The following is a 4,491-nucleotide window of genomic DNA, read 5'->3' as shown; positions in this document are numbered from 1 at the left end:
CACCATCAACTAGTTCAAAAATTGATTTAACTAAGCCAGTACTTTGAATGAATAAACATGTTAAATGGGGAAAAAGTAGAAAACTTGAACATGCGGATAAATGACTTGAGAATACCATGAGAAACTCAAATACTCATAAGGACATTGATGCCAGTGTCTGTTCTTAACCCACCTTTCTAGTCCTCTGTTTTAAAGTTAAGCAGAGATCGGACATGCCACATATTTCCCTAGTGATACAACATGCACACACAACATGCCATATATTTCCCTAGCAATACAACATGTTCCTACCAATTAAAGACCACTGAAAACTGCAGGTGGGCTGAGGACACAGATCACTTGGTACACTACTTTCTCAAAAACTGTTTTGACATGGATTCAGAAAAATCATATGATTTCTGTTCAAGAGTTCATTTACTTGATACACTTATGGACTTGCCATATCTCTATAATAAAACAGACTTGATTTGTCAGTGATCTTTTTAACATATTATCTGACTTGATTTGAAAGTGTTTTATTGATAATTTCTCCATGTTTGCTTATTAGGGCAAACTAGCTTATAACTTTTTGCTGTGGTTGTTGTTGATATATCTGACTTTGATATCAAGAAATACTGGCTTCTTAGAAAGAGTTTAGCAGTGTTCTTTCCCTTTCTCATCTGTGAAACCAGTCTGTGAAATACTGGTGTTAGCTCTTCCTTAAAGGTCTGGCAAAATTTATCAGTGAATCTGTGTGAACATGGACATTTTTGGCTGTAAGTTTTTTACCTTCCTTTGATATCTACTCATATGTTAGAGGCCTAGTTGGTTATCACATCTTAATTGAATTTTGGGCCCTCTTCTGGTGTAGAAACACATCCACTTCTTATATACTTCCCAGTTTAGGGGACTATAAGTTGTTAAAATGTGGACAAATAGGAATTTTAATAATTTTACTAATTCTTTGAGAATTTCATTTATTTTGATCATATTCACTAGCCTCTACCTATTCCTTCTGGATTACAACCACACCATTAGCCTCATGTTCTCTTTAACCACAGTATTTGCACTTCCCAAATACTCTTGGGTCTGGGGCCTAACCTGAATTGTGTTTGACTTACCCAGGGTCTTATCTATAAAGAGTATTAACTTTCCTTCCCTCTGCCAGTTGTCAATAGTTCCTTATTTAGGGGTATGTCTTTAAGACAACACTTTCCCACAGATTAGGATTTGATTTGACTTGTTCTTGTACAGGTCTTGTGCAGGCTGTCACAACTGGTGTGAGCTTGTATGTGCAGCTTCCCTGTGTATCCAGAAAGTACTTCCTTCTTGTGGTCACTTACAATCTATGGCTCTACAATCTTTCTGTCCTGTCTTCCCTGATACCTCCAAATCTTGGGGCAGAAAGTGTAAGATAAATGTCCCGCTTAGGACTGAGCATGCCACAGTCTCCATTCCCCATAAAATGACTACTTACGGTTCTCTGTGTTAATTATATCTGCTTCAGGAAAAAAATTCCCTGATGATAGCGACCTTATTCCTCTGAATCCTCATGAGCTGGGCCTCTACAATCTGTATTACTTTTCACACTGCCCTCTTCCAGGCTCCTACCAGAATAGGTTGTTAAGCACTGCTTATAGCATTCAACCATTTTTCTATTCCAAAGTTCCAAAGTCTTTCACGTCAGGTTCCTTACAGCAGTACCAACTCCTGGTACCCAAATCTGTATTCATTGTGTTTCTCTCTCTCTCTCTCTCTCTCTCTCTCTCTCTCTCTCTCTCTCTCTCTCTCTTTCTCTCTCTCCAGAGATTTTAAGTGTTCATTGTAGAGGTCTTTCACTTCCTTGGTTAGATTTATTCCTAGATGTTCTATCTTCTTTGATGTTGTGAATGAGAGTGTGGCCATGATCTCTTTATTAACATGTATGTTGTTGGTATATAGAAAGGCTACTGATTTTTCTAAGTTTATTTTAAATACCATAGGTATAATCTAAGGCTCAGAGGACATCTCAGAAGAGGGAGAAGAAAGATTGTAAAAGCCTGAAGACCAGTCTGTCTGCCGTTAGAGTGTATCTTTGTTATTAGGAAGAAAATCTACAACCATAGCATCTTAAGGATACAGTTACCTAAACAGAACCTACAGAATGGAAATGCCAGTTCATGTAACAATGTGAATGCATAAAATATCAACAAGACTTCACCTATAGATGAAGAGCTATAGGCAATTAGTAATTGCCAAAAGAGAGAAAACATCAGTCTTCTTCAAAAATAAGCCCCCAGTTGGTTATCCAAAACCAAGCGGTGATCCTAAAACACACACACACACACACACACACACACACACACACACACACGAGCAACACTAATAGACTCTGTAGATCGCATTTATATATCCACATCTATGTATATAGGTCACAATAATAATTTAAGGAAAATATAGTTGGGGATTAGAGATGGACATGGAAAGAATTAGGGGAAGGAGTGGGGTATGGATAAATATGATAAAATAAGGATATTAAATTCTCAAATAATTAGTAAAAATACTACATTTTTTGGAAAAGAGGAAAGCACAGTTTACCTTAACGTCAGACAAGCACAGACAAATGTGAAGCCCAGCTGTGAGCATTAGATGAATGCAATTCTTCTCTTCAGGGTGGAAAGATTTTTTTATTGACTGTATAATAAGCACTTTACAGGAGTTATAAGCAGTGTTGTTGGGTGATCAATCAACTAATCAATTATATTATTAATTTGCTTTTAATTAAACTTCTGTAAGAAGCTTGAAACACAAAATATATCACCTTGAACACAAAAAAAGGAAGCAGAAATTAAGGCATGCCCCTAAGGAAAGCGAGTGACAAGCAGAGAGCTGTCCCCTGACACTGCTCTTCCAGAATCAGTAAATGGATCCTCAAGGGCCTGGAGAAATGATCAACAGACAGGCCCTACTTATAACCCTACACCCTCAGGGAAGGAGCTTAAGTGTCCTCCTTCCCATTTCCATAGCTCATTCTTTTTTCTTTACAAAAAGAAGAAGAAGAAAAACATTGCCATACTCTAAGGAAATAAGAATAAAAAGACAAATTTCTAAGATACTTCAACTTGGATTTCCTTTTCTGATACAGGTAATAAAGTAATATAGCCTTAGAAAATAAAGTATTAATGTAGTTGTAGAATCTAATAGCTTCTATCCACGGTAGTCTGGATTTCTGACATTCAACCAATGTTTCTTTAGCTTCTACTGGTCGGGACTCTGACCAAGAACCTTCCATGGCCTTTTAGATTGCCACAATCATGCCACATTGTGGACATGGTGTTGTTTTCTTATGGCTAGTAAAGAAAACCCTTAGCTTCAGGGGTTTTTCTACTAAACATAACTGTGTACTATTAGTCTCAATATGAATAATTATGCTTTTTAAACATCTTTTTAACAAACAGTTACACAGCATTACAGACACAGCATCCCCTTGCTGTGTTTGTACAGACAGTTACACACATTACAGACATGTCATTCCCTTGCTGTATGTGTACAGGTGAACAAGAGGACACAGTGATTCTGTGACATGACTCTGGATTTGCTATGGGGATGATAGACTTTGGCACTAAGACTTTGAAAAATTAAAATATGCAGGCAATGCTTTTCTTTCCACTGTGTAACAGCCTCACTCATTCATTTAGACTTTACTTCTTTTCTGTGATTGACTAATTAACAAGGAAACAAATCCCCCAAAGAGATACTTAATGTTCCAAATATCCTGAGTTCTTAAATATGATGTCATTCATATCTGTGCTCACAATATCTTTAGACAGTGAAAGGGAATCTGCCAGACTTGTGGAAAGAGTGTGTGAGAGCATCTGTGTGTATGTGTCTCTGTGTATCTGTGCTCGTCTGTGTTTGTCTGTGAGTGTGTGTGTGTGTGTGTGTGTGTGTGTGTGTGTGTGTGTGTTGCTAAGGATGCACACTGGTGCCTTGTATAAGTTAAGCAAGTACTCTCCACCAAGCTAATCTTCCCCAACCCTAATCTTTTTTATTAATTAGTTCAATATGCATTTAATCACTCCAACTCAGATCCGTGGTGAGTAAACATCTTCGTCATAGAAAAGCTAAGCAATATAAGCTAAGTAACAATGTGGGCTGACTAAATCAATGTTGGCTAACATAGAATGACTTGCATATCCCATTTCTAAGAAAGTTCTGTAAGAACTAACAGTCTTGTTCTGAAAAGGAACAGGTTGACTCAAAGTTCAAACATGTTTGCTCTTTTGGTTTTTAAACAATATGATGCTATTTAGAAAAATGAAACACAGAAAGGCAAACATAGAGATAAGGGTGCTACTGAAGAAGCAGGAGGGAAAGGGTGAACATGTGAGTTTAGGAAATGACAGTGGGCAAAACGAGACAAACACAAGTCCTGTTTTCACAATAGAAACAGCAGGACACTGATAGATTTCCTGAGAGAGTCAATAAGGAGAAAGGCATGTAACATTACAATAAGTGTGGGTTCCTGCCCAT

The sequence above is a fragment of the Microtus ochrogaster genome, unplaced genomic scaffold (assembly GCF_000317375.1).
Source record: "Microtus ochrogaster isolate Prairie Vole_2 unplaced genomic scaffold, MicOch1.0 UNK21, whole genome shotgun sequence".
NCBI lineage: Eukaryota > Metazoa > Chordata > Mammalia > Rodentia > Cricetidae > Microtus > Microtus ochrogaster.
Note: the sequence above shows the minus strand (reverse complement) of the source record.